This window comes from Doryrhamphus excisus, linkage group LG14, assembly GCF_037039965.1.
Source record: "Doryrhamphus excisus strain RoL-2023G ecotype Guam linkage group LG14, RoL_Dexc_Guam_v1.1, whole genome shotgun sequence".
Taxonomy (NCBI): domain Eukaryota; kingdom Metazoa; phylum Chordata; class Actinopteri; order Syngnathiformes; family Syngnathidae; genus Doryrhamphus; species Doryrhamphus excisus.
This window is the reverse complement of record NC_136370.1, coordinates 465,864-482,455: the sequence shown is the minus strand read 5'-3', so window position 1 is coordinate 482,455 and position 16,592 is coordinate 465,864. Positions and strand designations below refer to the sequence as shown.

At 40.8% G+C, this 16,592-nt stretch overlaps 3 long non-coding RNA genes across 3 annotated transcripts; all 3 read left to right on the top strand.

The window, feature by feature from the left end:
* The first annotated feature begins 118 nt into the window (after positions 1 to 118).
* Positions 119 to 1,435, top strand: LOC144901668 (uncharacterized). Its single transcript, XR_013629712.1, has 3 exons — positions 119 to 255; positions 481 to 727; positions 1,157 to 1,435. It is a non-coding gene; the product is annotated as an uncharacterized LOC144901668 (long non-coding RNA).
* Positions 1,436 to 7,570: 6,135 nt separating this feature from the next.
* On the top strand, positions 7,571 to 9,550 carry LOC144901705 (uncharacterized). The gene is made up of 4 exons (XR_013629769.1): positions 7,571 to 7,630; positions 7,723 to 7,819; positions 9,313 to 9,383; positions 9,477 to 9,550. It is a non-coding gene; the product is annotated as an uncharacterized LOC144901705 (long non-coding RNA).
* Positions 9,551 to 13,373: 3,823 nt separating this feature from the next.
* LOC144901706 (uncharacterized) lies at positions 13,374 to 15,353 on the top strand. Its single transcript, XR_013629770.1, has 4 exons — positions 13,374 to 13,433; positions 13,526 to 13,622; positions 15,116 to 15,186; positions 15,280 to 15,353. It is a non-coding gene; the product is annotated as an uncharacterized LOC144901706 (long non-coding RNA).
* Positions 15,354 to 16,592: the final 1,239 nt, after the last annotated feature.

Genomic DNA, 16,592 nt, shown 5'->3' with positions numbered 1-16,592 from the left:
CACACTGTGTACAAGCAGAACAGAGACACCTAGTGCCAAAAACGCAGAACTACAGCACACAGACTTCCCACAATGCCATTTTTCTTAAAGGGCCATGACGCACTTTCCGGAAACGATGGTCGCAACATTCAGATGAAGCACGGACGGCCGGAAGCCCCGCCCGGCACGCTATAGAGCGGTTTCAAATAAAAGAGGGACGGCCTGAGGGCAACCTGCTTCTTACGCACTTTGAAGAAAATTGAACAAGTGTGAGTAGTAAGTACGCAAACTCTCTGTACTCTTTGTACACGCTATTAAAACATTATAATTGTTAAATGGCTTTAAGTGACCTTTAAACGGCATACATTGAGCTAGCTTAAGTAGCACACGGCCTTCAACTTCAGAGGCTCATATTCAAAAAACTAAAGCAGACAGCAGGCTGAATTCTATATAGTTTGAAAGCATATTGACTGCGCTTTCCCTCCTTTTTTTGTTTTACAGAACTCCCTTCTATGGCAGGAGGCTGGTCCACCGGTCACACCTGTAATTGATTGCAGCAGCTACTCACAGTGAACATGGCCACCTTGTGCCATGCCATTCTGCGCATGCGTCAGAGGATCGTTTGAGCTCAGACTTCCCAAGGCGAAGTTCGAGGGCGCCATGTTTTCACGGGAAGACAATGGAAGACGACGGAAGACGACGTGGACAGTCGTTTAACAAGGAAATTCATCGATGTGGAGCCATATGGGTAGGTCATATGCTTATCTGACTTGTTTTCTGTCACCTTTCCTGTTCCTGTTCAATGTTTACGTCAGTGTCATAATGTGACATACGCGACGTTAGCATTAGCTTACCTTTAGCCTGCCAGCCAGCTAGCTAGCTAGCGAGCTAGCTCGCTATCAACTGCGAGCTGTTTTCGGTTGCAGAACAGGAGATTTTTATGTTTATTAAATGTGTAAGGATTCGTCCCTTTTATATATGTTATGTGATTATTTTGGCAGCAGCAGTGTCCTCTAAGCCATGGGAACCGCGTGTAGCGCAAACATTTGTTGAAGTATGCTAGCGACCTGAGTCTTGTGGATACCGTCGGGGAGCGGGAGTTTTTGTTTGTGACAAGTATTCCATGGAAGTGAATTTTGGAACTTTAATTTCACCTATACACATACACCATCTCTAGACACCTGGGGTGAAGGACGCGCCACAGAGAGGCCGCCGCCGGGGTCAAGGTGGCCAACCCCTACAGAAGGTAACATTACAATATGTATATGGTTATTTGAATCTGGAAATGGCAGTTTAGCCTTTTAAGTTTTATTGATTTAAAGAGTTGGATAATGGAGTTCCTCAACGATATCCCGTTGTGAGGAAAAAAGAGTTTTGTTTAGGTTAGGTTTCAAGACACAGATGAAAAATGTGTATTAACCCGTAGATGCATAAGTGGGTCAAAAATGACCCAGTCAGGTTGTTTTCTTGAAATATCTTCATAATGAATTTTTTTTTATCATTTCATATTCCAGTTATTCCGAAAAAAACATGTTTTCAATATAATACCATTCAAATTTTTAACTTAGCTTTTATACATTTCAAGAAATATGGACTCTTATGGAAGAGTGTAGGGTCCAGTCACTCATGCATCTTAGGGTTAAGAACTAAGTTGATTTTGAGTGTTTTGTTTAAAAAAAAAAAAACAAAAAAAAAACCCAACAAATATTGTCAAGCAGCTTTGTCGTTTGGACTACTAACCATTGTGATGATTTTAGATTTTGTAGTTGCCATAATTGAAATGATTTCTCCATCCATTTAACAGAATGCTGAAGGATGTTGACGCTCAAGAATTTGGTCCCAACAGCTTAGACAAGGTAAGATTACAGTACAGCTGTTGAATGACACCAACATGGTTTAGTTATTCATTCATTTTCTATGTCTCTTATCCTCACTAGGGTGGGGGTATGCTGGAGCCTGATTTGGGGCGAGAGGCGGGGTACACCCTGGACCGGTGGCCAGCCAATCCCAGGGCACATACAGTACATCCGGAAAGTATTCACAGCGCTTCACTTTTTCCACATTTTGTCAAGTTACAGCCTCATTCCCAATTGTATTAATTTAATCTCTTACCTCAAAATTCTACACAAAATACTCCATTATGACAATGTGAAAAAGTTTTTTTTTTTTTACTTTTTTGAATTTATTAAAAATAGAAAACAAAAAAATCACATTTACATAAGTATTCACAGCCTTTGCCATGAAGCTCAAAATTGAGCTCAGGTGCATCTTTTTTCCACTGATCATCCTTGAGATAATAACTGTCTATATAAGGTCCCACAGTTGACTGTGCATGTCAGAGCACAAACGCCAAGCATGAAGTCAAAAGAACTGTCTGTAGACCTGCGAGACAGGATTGTCTTGAGGCACAAATCTGGGGAAGGATACAGAAACATTTCTGCTGCTTTGAAGGTCCCAATGAGCACAGTGGCCTCCATCCCTACAGTGAAGCATGGTGGTGGCAGCATCATGCTGTGGGGATGTTTTTCAGCAGCAGGAACTGGCAGACTAGTCAGGATAGAAGGAAAAATGAATGCAACAATATATAGAGATATCCTGGATGAAAATATTGCTGCATTCATTTTTCCTTCTATCCTGGCTGGTCGAATAATGGGGGCCACTGTGCTCATTGGGACCTTCAAAGCAGCAGAAATGTTTCTGTATCCTTCCCCAGATTTGTGCCTCAAGACAATCCTGTCTCGCAGGTCTACAGACAGTTCTTTTGACTTCATGCTTGGCGTTTGTGCTCTGACATGCACAGTCAACTGTGGGACCTTATATAGACAGTTATTGTATTTCCAAATCATGTCCAGTCAACTGAATTTACTGCAGGTGGACTCCAATTGAGTGTATAGTAGACACCAAACGTCCAGAAGGAGGCGACTGGCACACTAGTGTGGGAAGTCCATACCTGCATGAGGAAAGTGGAAGTCAAAAAATAATCATTCTAATAATACGATTCCCAATTAAGGGAATAAATCCCAGGTCTTTGGTTTAGTTATGAAATGTTGAATTCATTTCACAGGTGCCTCAACCTGTGGCTGTGTTGTGTTTTTGTGCACAGTCATCTGGAAGTAAATACAGCTTTACTACAAATGCAGTGAAGCTGTTCTGGTTTGAAATAATGTTTTGTAGAAGATGTGTTAAGATCATTTCATTCAAAGAAGGCCATCTTAAAAAAATACTACACAATCATATTAGAAAAGTGGTGTAGGTGGTAGCTTAAATCATGTAAATATTACTTATAATTTGCTCCAAATAAAGTCAGGGAAAACTAGTTAAACAATCCTGAAAAGCGAGTACATTTATATGGATTTTGAAGTAGATTCAAAGGTAGTTTGGGGTCAAATTTACTAGCAAAGAGTACCTCTTTCATTCAAAAAAAGTAAATTTGACCAGAGTATTTCCCAAGGAAAAGTTGCTTGGGAATTGTGCGTGCAAATTGTTACCTAGCTTTTCTCAAGTAAATGGCACTCCAAATTTTTTTTCAGTGTACTGCCCAGTGGACCGCGACCTCCTCCAGCTGTTTTTGGGAGTTCTTTTGTCTCTGGACTGCTCCATGGTATGCCTTCTGCCCCTATCGCCTTGCTTTTCCTTTTTTGGACTGCACTAATGAATACAGATATTCTGGCTGCCACATGAATTACATGTGCAGCATTCTCCATCCATTTAACAGAATGCTGAAGGATGTTGACGCTCAAGAATTTGGTCCCAACAGCTTAGACAAGGTAAGATTACAGTACAGCTGTTGAATGACACCAACATGGTTTAGTTATTCATTCATTTTCTATGTCTCTTATCCTCACTAGGGTGGGGGTATGCTGGAGCCTGATTTGGGGCGAGAGGCGGGGTACACCCTGGACCGGTGGCCAGCCAATCCCAGGGCACATACAGTACATCCGGAAAGTATTCACAGCGCTTCACTTTTTCCACATTTTGTCAAGTTACAGCCTCATTCCCAATTGTATTAATTTAATCTCTTACCTCAAAATTCTACACAAAATACTCCATTATGACAATGTGAAAAAGTTTTTTTTTTTTACTTTTTTGAATTTATTAAAAATAGAAAACAAAAAAATCACATTTACATAAGTATTCACAGCCTTTGCCATGAAGCTCAAAATTGAGCTCAGGTGCATCTTTTTTCCACTGATCATCCTTGAGATAATAACTGTCTATATAAGGTCCCACAGTTGACTGTGCATGTCAGAGCACAAACGCCAAGCATGAAGTCAAAAGAACTGTCTGTAGACCTGCGAGACAGGATTGTCTTGAGGCACAAATCTGGGGAAGGATACAGAAACATTTCTGCTGCTTTGAAGGTCCCAATGAGCACAGTGGCCCCCATTATTCGACTAGCCAGGATAGAAGGAAAAATGAATGCAGCAATATTTTCATCCAGGATATCTCTATATATTGTTGCATTCATTTTTCCTTCTATCCTGACTAGTCTGCCAGTTCCTGCTGCTGCTGCATGATGCTGCCACCACCATGCTTCACTGTAGGGATGGAGGCCACTGTGCTCATTGGGACCTTCAAAGCAGCTGAAGTGTTTCTGTATCCTTCCCCAGATTTGTGCCTCAAGACAATCCTGTCTCGCTGGTCTACAGACAGTTCTTTTGACTTCATGCTTGGCGTTTGTGCTCTGACATGCACAGTCAACTGTGGGACCTTATATAGACAGTTATTATATTTCCAAATCATGTCCAATCAACTGAATTTACTGCAGGTGGACTCCAACTGAGTGTATAGTAGACACCAAACGTCCAGAAGGAGGCGACTGGCACACTAGTGTGGGAAGTCCATACCTGCATGAGGAAAGTGGAAGTCAAAAATAATCATTCTAATAATACGATTCCCAATTAAGGGAATAAATCCCAGGTCTTTGGTTTAGTTATGAAATGTTGAATTAATTTCACAGGTGCCTCAACCTGTGGCTGTGTTGTGTTTTTGTGCACCGCCATCTGGAAGTAAATACAGCTTTAGTACAAATGCAGTGAAGCTGTTCTGGTTTGAAATAATGTTTTGTAGAAGATGTGTTAAGATCATTTCATTCAAAGAAGGCCATCTTAAAAAAAATACTACACAATCATATTAGAAAAGTGGTGTAGGTGGTAGCTTAAATCATGTAAATATTACTTATAATTTGCTCCAAATAAAGTCAGGGAAAACTAGTTAAACAATCCTGAAAAGCGAGTACATTTATATGGATTTTGAAGTAGATTCAAAGGTAGTTTGGGGTCAAATTTACTAGCAAAGAGTACCTTTTTCATTCAAAAAAAGTAAATTTGACCAGAGTATTTCCCAAGGAAAAGTTGCTTGGGAATTGTGCGTGCAAATTGTTACCTAGCTTTGCTCAAGTAAATGGCACTCCAAATTTTTTTTCAGTGTACTGCCCAGTGGACCGCGACCTCCTCCAGCTGTTTTTGGGAGTTCTTTTGTCTCTGGACTGCTCCATGGTATGCCTTCTGCCCCCATCGCCTTGCTTTTCCTTTTTTGGACTGCACTAATGAATACAGATATTCTGGCTGCCACATGAATTACATGTGCAGCATTCTCCATCCATTTAACAGAATACTGAAGGATGTTGACGCTCAAGAATTTGGTCCCAACAGCTTAGACAAGGTAAGATTACAGTACAGCTGTTGAATGACACCAACATGGTTTAGGTTATTCTATGCTTTACAGTGTCAAAACCTTTTTTCAAGTCGAAGATTGGTTTGAAATTGGAAACGGACAAGGATCTACGTTCTTATATATTGAATGACAGCTGATGCCTTCCATACACAAGGAAAAACTGCCGCAGAAATTGAGAGAGTGAGATTTGTGGTTACAGGAGTTATTGATGTACAATTGAGTTCTTTCAACATAAAAGTATCAATGCCCAATCTGCATCTTTTGTTTTAGAATATTTAATCCTTAATCCATTTGTAGAAAGCTTGCTGGCCACAGTAAAGTAGCAACTCGTCACATTATGAATACATGTACCAGATGATAAATGATGAGTTTTGTTGCTCCATCAGGTTACATCTGGAGGTGTTTGATAAAGACATGGACATGAAGGATGACTTTATGGGAAGGTACTGCTTCCAGTACACATTAGTAGTGTTGTTATTATCGATACTGTCACATACTGCAACTGCTTGATAATACTGCTTACTACCTCCAGCGCAGCGATGCCAGTATTGAGAAGAGCACCGCCATCCTCCTTTATCTACACTTTATTGTCCGATTCACAAGAAAAATTATGTCACACACTTACAGTATATTAAAGACAGGTTGTAGAATTTGATATGGTTGGAATCATTTAGAACATTCATGTAGAACGCAAATGATATTAAATATATATGTATAAATATCAAATATTGCAGTGTAAATAAATAAAAATAAACATGAATTAGAGAAAAGAAATCCATTCCATTATCAAGTGGTTGAAATAATTGTCATGTTTCTCAACATGCAGGCTGAAGGTCAAACTGAAGGACATAATTGATTCTCAGTACACGGATCAGGTATGGAAACGGCTTATATTATTGTCATTGAATTGTTCAAGCATTCAAAGGATTGTGTGTGTTTTATGTATCAGTGTATCAGTACACGCTCAGTGATGTCAAGTCAGGTCGCGTTCACCTGATCCTGGAATGGCTTCCAACAGCCTCGGAGGCAGACCAACTGGATAAGGGGGGTGCTTCCAGAAGAAGAAAAAGCGTACTAATGCTTCATTCAACTATAAAAAATACTAATATCGAACCATTCTCTTCAGATTCTCAAGTTCTACTCCAGGCAGTCCTACCAGAACAAAGCCGTTCCATCTGTGGGACTTTTGTTTGTCTTCATCGAACAAGCAGATGGTTTACCAGTAAGTGAGTCGAGGAGGTACTGAGGAGGCATGATCTGTGTTTTATTATGACCCATGTGGCGTGTCAACAGGTGGAAAAGAGTGGAAAAGAGCCAAAAGTGGGAGCGGATATGCTTCTTGGAAAAACATCCCACAAAACTACTGTGAGACTACTAAGCGTGGCAACTAGCCAAATAATAACCAGGGTATTGGCATCCGGGACTAACACGTCCATCTTTGCTGTAGGTGTGTGATCGCACGACATCACCTCATTGGAATGAGGCGTTCTGCTTCCTGGTTCATGACCCTAGAGAAGAGAATGTTGTTGTCAAGGTAAGTTAACAATATTATTTTTAGTATTTCCACCATGTGATATCAACAAACTTGACTTGTATTACTACCTTTACACTTTGTTTCTCCAGCTCTCTCACAGCTGGACGTTGCCCATGGGTTCCTTAGTCGTCCCAATCAGAGAGCTGCTCTCGGAACCAGAACTGGTCCTGGATCAGTGGTTCCATCTGGATGGCGCCTCCCCAGAGAGTCAGATTCTTCTTCGAGCTGAACTCAAGGTAGGCGATCTCTCATTCTAGTCTTAACTCGCACCAGACTTCACATGCAATTGTTGCAGATGCTGATTCCGAGCAAATGTCCTCGTGGTGATCATGAGGCTAAATTCACTTCCAAAGACTCCGACCGCTCGACTGAGCAGCAGAAACGGGAGGCAGATGTGATGCAAAAGTGAGCGCTGCGTATATCCAAGCACACTAGTCTCAGGTCTTATTTGGTTTTCATGCTACATTGGGTTCTTAGGTCAAGTTTGGTGGACACTCCGGTAGAAACTCTTTTCTATGTCTTATCCTCACTAGGGTTGGGGTATGCTGGAGCCTGATTTGGGGCGAGAGGCGGGGTACACCCTGGACCGGTGGCCAGCCAATCCCAGGGCACATACAGTGCATCCGGAAAGTATTCACAGCGCTTCACTTTTTCCACATTTTGTCAAGTTACAGCCTCATTCCAAATTGTATTAATTTAATCTCTTACCTCAAAATTCTACACAAAATACTCCATTATGACAATGTGAAAAAGTTTTTTTTTTACTTTTTTGAATTTATTAAAAATAGAAAACAAAAAAATCACATTTACATAAGTATTCACAGCCTTTGCCATGAAGCTCAAAATTGAGCTCAGGTGCATCTTTTTTCCACTGATCATCCTTGAGATAATAACTGTCTATATAAGGTCCCACAGTTGACTGTGCATGTCAGAGCACAAACGCCAAGCATGAAGTCAAAAGAACTGTCTGTAGACCTGCGAGACAGGATTGTCTTGAGGCACAAATCTGGGGAAGGATACAGAAACATTTCTGCTGCTTTGAAGGTCCCAATGAGCACAGTGGCCTCCATCCCTACAGTGAAGCATGGTGGTGGCAGCATCATGCTGTGGGGATGTTTTTCAGCAGCAGGAACTGGCAGACTAGTCAGGATAGAAGGAAAAATGAATGCAACAATATATAGAGATATCCTGGATGAAAATATTGCTGCATTCATTTTTCCTTCTATCCTGGCTGGTCGAATAATGGGGGCCACTGTGCTCATTGGGACCTTCAAAGCAGCAGAAATGTTTCTGTATCCTTCCCCAGATTTGTGCCTCAAGACAATCCTGTCTCGCAGGTCTACAGACAGTTCTTTTGACTTCATGCTTGGCGTTTGTGCTCTGACATGCACAGTCAACTGTGGGACCTTATATAGACAGTTATTGTATTTCCAAATCATGTCCAGTCAACTGAATTTACTGCAGGTGGACTCCAATTGAGTGTATAGTAGACACCAAACGTCCAGAAGGAGGCGACTGGCACACTAGTGTGGGAAGTCCATACCTGCATGAGGAAAGTGGAAGTCAAAAAATAATCATTCTAATAATACGATTCCCAATTAAGGGAATAAATCCCAGGTCTTTGGTTTAGTTATGAAATGTTGAATTCATTTCACAGGTGCCTCAACCTGTGGCTGTGTTGTGTTTTTGTGCACAGTCATCTGGAAGTAAATACAGCTTTACTACAAATGCAGTGAAGCTGTTCTGGTTTGAAATAATGTTTTGTAGAAGATGTGTTAAGATCATTTCATTCAAAGAAGGCCATCTTAAAAAAATACTACACAATCATATTAGAAAAGTGGTGTAGGTGGTAGCTTAAATCATGTAAATATTACTTATAATTTGCTCCAAATAAAGTCAGGGAAAACTAGTTAAACAATCCTGAAAAGCGAGTACATTTATATGGATTTTGAAGTAGATTCAAAGGTAGTTTGGGGTCAAATTTACTAGCAAAGAGTACCTCTTTCATTCAAAAAAAGTAAATTTGACCAGAGTATTTCCCAAGGAAAAGTTGCTTGGGAATTGTGCGTGCAAATTGTTACCTAGCTTTTCTCAAGTAAATGGCACTCCAAATTTTTTTTCAGTGTACTGCCCAGTGGACCGCGACCTCCTCCAGCTGTTTTTGGGAGTTCTTTTGTCTCTGGACTGCTCCATGGTATGCCTTCTGCCCCTATCGCCTTGCTTTTCCTTTTTTGGACTGCACTAATGAATACAGATATTCTGGCTGCCACATGAATTACATGTGCAGCATTCTCCATCCATTTAACAGAATGCTGAAGGATGTTGACGCTCAAGAATTTGGTCCCAACAGCTTAGACAAGGTAAGATTACAGTACAGCTGTTGAATGACACCAACATGGTTTAGTTATTCATTCATTTTCTATGTCTCTTATCCTCACTAGGGTGGGGGTATGCTGGAGCCTGATTTGGGGCGAGAGGCGGGGTACACCCTGGACCGGTGGCCAGCCAATCCCAGGGCACATACAGTACATCCGGAAAGTATTCACAGCGCTTCACTTTTTCCACATTTTGTCAAGTTACAGCCTCATTCCCAATTGTATTAATTTAATCTCTTACCTCAAAATTCTACACAAAATACTCCATTATGACAATGTGAAAAAGTTTTTTTTTTTTACTTTTTTGAATTTATTAAAAATAGAAAACAAAAAAATCACATTTACATAAGTATTCACAGCCTTTGCCATGAAGCTCAAAATTGAGCTCAGGTGCATCTTTTTTCCACTGATCATCCTTGAGATAATAACTGTCTATATAAGGTCCCACAGTTGACTGTGCATGTCAGAGCACAAACGCCAAGCATGAAGTCAAAAGAACTGTCTGTAGACCTGCGAGACAGGATTGTCTTGAGGCACAAATCTGGGGAAGGATACAGAAACATTTCTGCTGCTTTGAAGGTCCCAATGAGCACAGTGGCCCCCATTATTCGACTAGCCAGGATAGAAGGAAAAATGAATGCAGCAATATTTTCATCCAGGATATCTCTATATATTGTTGCATTCATTTTTCCTTCTATCCTGACTAGTCTGCCAGTTCCTGCTGCTGCTGCATGATGCTGCCACCACCATGCTTCACTGTAGGGATGGAGGCCACTGTGCTCATTGGGACCTTCAAAGCAGCTGAAGTGTTTCTGTATCCTTCCCCAGATTTGTGCCTCAAGACAATCCTGTCTCGCTGGTCTACAGACAGTTCTTTTGACTTCATGCTTGGCGTTTGTGCTCTGACATGCACAGTCAACTGTGGGACCTTATATAGACAGTTATTATATTTCCAAATCATGTCCAATCAACTGAATTTACTGCAGGTGGACTCCAACTGAGTGTATAGTAGACACCAAACGTCCAGAAGGAGGCGACTGGCACACTAGTGTGGGAAGTCCATACCTGCATGAGGAAAGTGGAAGTCAAAAATAATCATTCTAATAATACGATTCCCAATTAAGGGAATAAATCCCAGGTCTTTGGTTTAGTTATGAAATGTTGAATTAATTTCACAGGTGCCTCAACCTGTGGCTGTGTTGTGTTTTTGTGCACCGCCATCTGGAAGTAAATACAGCTTTAGTACAAATGCAGTGAAGCTGTTCTGGTTTGAAATAATGTTTTGTAGAAGATGTGTTAAGATCATTTCATTCAAAGAAGGCCATCTTAAAAAAAATACTACACAATCATATTAGAAAAGTGGTGTAGGTGGTAGCTTAAATCATGTAAATATTACTTATAATTTGCTCCAAATAAAGTCAGGGAAAACTAGTTAAACAATCCTGAAAAGCGAGTACATTTATATGGATTTTGAAGTAGATTCAAAGGTAGTTTGGGGTCAAATTTACTAGCAAAGAGTACCTTTTTCATTCAAAAAAAGTAAATTTGACCAGAGTATTTCCCAAGGAAAAGTTGCTTGGGAATTGTGCGTGCAAATTGTTACCTAGCTTTGCTCAAGTAAATGGCACTCCAAATTTTTTTTCAGTGTACTGCCCAGTGGACCGCGACCTCCTCCAGCTGTTTTTGGGAGTTCTTTTGTCTCTGGACTGCTCCATGGTATGCCTTCTGCCCCCATCGCCTTGCTTTTCCTTTTTTGGACTGCACTAATGAATACAGATATTCTGGCTGCCACATGAATTACATGTGCAGCATTCTCCATCCATTTAACAGAATACTGAAGGATGTTGACGCTCAAGAATTTGGTCCCAACAGCTTAGACAAGGTAAGATTACAGTACAGCTGTTGAATGACACCAACATGGTTTAGGTTATTCTATGCTTTACAGTGTCAAAACCTTTTTTCAAGTCGAAGATTGGTTTGAAATTGGAAACGGACAAGGATCTACGTTCTTATATATTGAATGACAGCTGATGCCTTCCATACACAAGGAAAAACTGCCGCAGAAATTGAGAGAGTGAGATTTGTGGTTACAGGAGTTATTGATGTACAATTGAGTTCTTTCAACATAAAAGTATCAATGCCCAATCTGCATCTTTTGTTTTAGAATATTTAATCCTTAATCCATTTGTAGAAAGCTTGCTGGCCACAGTAAAGTAGCAACTCGTCACATTATGAATACATGTACCAGATGATAAATGATGAGTTTTGTTGCTCCATCAGGTTACATCTGGAGGTGTTTGATAAAGACATGGACATGAAGGATGACTTTATGGGAAGGTACTGCTTCCAGTACACATTAGTAGTGTTGTTATTATCGATACTGTCACATACTGCAACTGCTTGATAATACTGCTTACTACCTCCAGCGCAGCGATGCCAGTATTGAGAAGAGCACCGCCATCCTCCTTTATCTACACTTTATTGTCCGATTCACAAGAAAAATTATGTCACACACTTACAGTATATTAAAGACAGGTTGTAGAATTTGATATGGTTGGAATCATTTAGAACATTCATGTAGAACGCAAATGATATTAAATATATATGTATAAATATCAAATATTGCAGTGTAAATAAATAAAAATAAACATGAATTAGAGAAAAGAAATCCATTCCATTATCAAGTGGTTGAAATAATTGTCATGTTTCTCAACATGCAGGCTGAAGGTCAAACTGAAGGACATAATTGATTCTCAGTACACGGATCAGGTATGGAAACGGCTTATATTATTGTCATTGAATTGTTCAAGCATTCAAAGGATTGTGTGTGTTTTATGTATCAGTGTATCAGTACACGCTCAGTGATGTCAAGTCAGGTCGCGTTCACCTGATCCTGGAATGGCTTCCAACAGCCTCGGAGGCAGACCAACTGGATAAGGGGGGTGCTTCCAGAAGAAGAAAAAGCGTACTAATGCTTCATTCAACTATAAAAAATACTAATATCGAACCATTCTCTTCAGATTCTCAAGTTCTACTCCAGGCAGTCCTACCAGAACAAAGCCGTTCCATCTGTGGGACTTTTGTTTGTCTTCATCGAACAAGCAGATGGTTTACCAGTAAGTGAGTCGAGGAGGTACTGAGGAGGCATGATCTGTGTTTTATTATGACCCATGTGGCGTGTCAACAGGTGGAAAAGAGTGGAAAAGAGCCAAAAGTGGGAGCGGATATGCTTCTTGGAAAAACATCCCACAAAACTACTGTGAGACTACTAAGCGTGGCAACTAGCCAAATAATAACCAGGGTATTGGCATCCGGGACTAACACGTCCATCTTTGCTGTAGGTGTGTGATCGCACGACATCACCTCATTGGAATGAGGCGTTCTGCTTCCTGGTTCATGACCCTAGAGAAGAGAATGTTGTTGTCAAGGTAAGTTAACAATATTATTTTTAGTATTTCCACCATGTGATATCAACAAACTTGACTTGTATTACTACCTTTACACTTTGTTTCTCCAGCTCTCTCACAGCTGGACGTTGCCCATGGGTTCCTTAGTCGTCCCAATCAGAGAGCTGCTCTCGGAACCAGAACTGGTCCTGGATCAGTGGTTCCATCTGGATGGCGCCTCCCCAGAGAGTCAGATTCTTCTTCGAGCTGAACTCAAGGTAGGCGATCTCTCATTCTAGTCTTAACTCGCACCAGACTTCACATGCAATTGTTGCAGATGCTGATTCCGAGCAAATGTCCTCGTGGTGATCATGAGGCTAAATTCACTTCCAAAGACTCCGACCGCTCGACTGAGCAGCAGAAACGGGAGGCAGATGTGATGCAAAAGTGAGCGCTGCGTATATCCAAGCACACTAGTCTCAGGTCTTATTTGGTTTTCATGCTACATTGGGTTCTTAGGTCAAGTTTGGTGGACACTCCGGTAGAAACTCTTTTCTATGTCTTATCCTCACTAGGGTTGGGGTATGCTGGAGCCTGATTTGGGGCGAGAGGCGGGGTACACCCTGGACCGGTGGCCAGCCAATCCCAGGGCACATACAGTGCATCCGGAAAGTATTCACAGCGCTTCACTTTTTCCACATTTTGTCAAGTTACAGCCTCATTCCAAATTGTATTAATTTAATCTCTTACCTCAAAATTCTACACAAAATACTCCATTATGACAATGTGAAAAAGTTTTTTTTTTACTTTTTTGAATTTATTAAAAATAGAAAACAAAAAAATCACATTTACATAAGTATTCACAGCCTTTGCCATGAAGCTCAAAATTGAGCTCAGGTGCATCTTTTTTCCACTGATCATCCTTGAGATAATAACTGTCTATATAAGGTCCCACAGTTGACTGTGCATGTCAGAGCACAAACGCCAAGCATGAAGTCAAAAGAACTGTCTGTAGACCTGCGAGACAGGATTGTCTTGAGGCACAAATCTGGGGAAGGATACAGAAACATTTCTGCTGCTTTGAAGGTCCCAATGAGCACAGTGGCCTCCATCCCTACAGTGAAGCATGGTGGTGGCAGCATCATGCTGTGGGGATGTTTTTCAGCAGCAGGAACTGGCAGACTAGTCAGGATAGAAGGAAAAATGAATGCAACAATATATAGAGATATCCTGGATGAAAATATTGCTGCATTCATTTTTCCTTCTATCCTGGCTGGTCGAATAATGGGGGCCACTGTGCTCATTGGGACCTTCAAAGCAGCAGAAATGTTTCTGTATCCTTCCCCAGATTTGTGCCTCAAGACAATCCTGTCTCGCAGGTCTACAGACAGTTCTTTTGACTTCATGCTTGGCGTTTGTGCTCTGACATGCACAGTCAACTGTGGGACCTTATATAGACAGTTATTGTATTTCCAAATCATGTCCAGTCAACTGAATTTACTGCAGGTGGACTCCAATTGAGTGTATAGTAGACACCAAACGTCCAGAAGGAGGCGACTGGCACACTAGTGTGGGAAGTCCATACCTGCATGAGGAAAGTGGAAGTCAAAAAATAATCATTCTAATAATACGATTCCCAATTAAGGGAATAAATCCCAGGTCTTTGGTTTAGTTATGAAATGTTGAATTCATTTCACAGGTGCCTCAACCTGTGGCTGTGTTGTGTTTTTGTGCACAGTCATCTGGAAGTAAATACAGCTTTACTACAAATGCAGTGAAGCTGTTCTGGTTTGAAATAATGTTTTGTAGAAGATGTGTTAAGATCATTTCATTCAAAGAAGGCCATCTTAAAAAAATACTACACAATCATATTAGAAAAGTGGTGTAGGTGGTAGCTTAAATCATGTAAATATTACTTATAATTTGCTCCAAATAAAGTCAGGGAAAACTAGTTAAACAATCCTGAAAAGCGAGTACATTTATATGGATTTTGAAGTAGATTCAAAGGTAGTTTGGGGTCAAATTTACTAGCAAAGAGTACCTCTTTCATTCAAAAAAAGTAAATTTGACCAGAGTATTTCCCAAGGAAAAGTTGCTTGGGAATTGTGCGTGCAAATTGTTACCTAGCTTTTCTCAAGTAAATGGCACTCCAAATTTTTTTTCAGTGTACTGCCCAGTGGACCGCGACCTCCTCCAGCTGTTTTTGGGAGTTCTTTTGTCTCTGGACTGCTCCATGGTATGCCTTCTGCCCCTATCGCCTTGCTTTTCCTTTTTTGGACTGCACTAATGAATACAGATATTCTGGCTGCCACATGAATTACATGTGCAGCATTCTCCATCCATTTAACAGAATGCTGAAGGATGTTGACGCTCAAGAATTTGGTCCCAACAGCTTAGACAAGGTAAGATTACAGTACAGCTGTTGAATGACACCAACATGGTTTAGTTATTCATTCATTTTCTATGTCTCTTATCCTCACTAGGGTGGGGGTATGCTGGAGCCTGATTTGGGGCGAGAGGCGGGGTACACCCTGGACCGGTGGCCAGCCAATCCCAGGGCACATACAGTACATCCGGAAAGTATTCACAGCGCTTCACTTTTTCCACATTTTGTCAAGTTACAGCCTCATTCCCAATTGTATTAATTTAATCTCTTACCTCAAAATTCTACACAAAATACTCCATTATGACAATGTGAAAAAGTTTTTTTTTTTTACTTTTTTGAATTTATTAAAAATAGAAAACAAAAAAATCACATTTACATAAGTATTCACAGCCTTTGCCATGAAGCTCAAAATTGAGCTCAGGTGCATCTTTTTTCCACTGATCATCCTTGAGATAATAACTGTCTATATAAGGTCCCACAGTTGACTGTGCATGTCAGAGCACAAACGCCAAGCATGAAGTCAAAAGAACTGTCTGTAGACCTGCGAGACAGGATTGTCTTGAGGCACAAATCTGGGGAAGGATACAGAAACATTTCTGCTGCTTTGAAGGTCCCAATGAGCACAGTGGCCCCCATTATTCGACTAGCCAGGATAGAAGGAAAAATGAATGCAGCAATATTTTCATCCAGGATATCTCTATATATTGTTGCATTCATTTTTCCTTCTATCCTGACTAGTCTGCCAGTTCCTGCTGCTGCTGCATGATGCTGCCACCACCATGCTTCACTGTAGGGATGGAGGCCACTGTGCTCATTGGGACCTTCAAAGCAGCTGAAGTGTTTCTGTATCCTTCCCCAGATTTGTGCCTCAAGACAATCCTGTCTCGCTGGTCTACAGACAGTTCTTTTGACTTCATGCTTGGCGTTTGTGCTCTGACATGCACAGTCAACTGTGGGACCTTATATAGACAGTTATTATATTTCCAAATCATGTCCAATCAACTGAATTTACTGCAGGTGGACTCCAACTGAGTGTATAGTAGACACCAAACGTCCAGAAGGAGGCGACTGGCACACTAGTGTGGGAAGTCCATACCTGCATGAGGAAAGTGGAAGTCAAAAATAATCATTCTAATAATACGATTCCCAATTAAGGGAATAAATCCCAGGTCTTTGGTTTAGTTATGAAATGTTGAATTAATTTCACAGGTGCCTCAACCTGTGGCTGTGTTGTGTTTTTGTGCACCGCCATCTGG